We start from the raw sequence: 559 nt of genomic DNA, 5'->3' as shown, positions 1-559 counted from the left end.
TGCCAGCCGCAGGGATGCCGTGCCTGGGTGCGCGTCCGTCCGGGCGGCTCGGGATGCTCTGCCTGTCCGTGCTCCCGGAGCCGCTCTGCCGGCCCTGTGCCCGGCCCCGTGCCCGGCCCTGCCCGCCGAGCATGAGCCGGGGATCGGCGCCGCTGCCACCTCCGGCCGCGCCCGGGAGGAGATGGCCAGCGGAGGCCGGGCAGCGGCCGGGCAGGAGGTGGGCAGGACGTGGGCAGGGGCCGCGCAGGGGCCGGGCAGGAGCCGGGCAGGAGCCGTGCAAGGGCCGGGCAGGACGTGGGCAGGGGCTGGGCAGGAGCCGGGCAGGGGCCGGGCAGCGGGGCCGCTCCGCGCATCCCCGGCCCGCCCCGCTCCGCCCCGCTCCGCGCCCCGCTGCCCGGGGATTGGGGCTGCCGGGCCGCCGGGGCTGAGGCGGGGCTTGGCTCGGCGTTATTTCTGTATTTGTTGGCGGTGCCGTGTTGTTGTTGTCGGCGGCGGCGGCTCAGCCCGTAGCCCCGGCAGCCCGCGGGATGCGGGGGGCCGGCGCGGGCGGGCGGGCCGG

Source organism: Passer montanus, unplaced genomic scaffold (genome assembly GCF_014805655.1).
Source record: "Passer montanus isolate IOZ18808 unplaced genomic scaffold, ASM1480565v1 scaffold53, whole genome shotgun sequence".
In the NCBI taxonomy this organism is placed as follows: domain Eukaryota; kingdom Metazoa; phylum Chordata; class Aves; order Passeriformes; family Passeridae; genus Passer; species Passer montanus.
The sequence above is the reverse complement of the archived record's forward strand: the minus strand, read 5'-3'. Positions refer to the sequence as shown.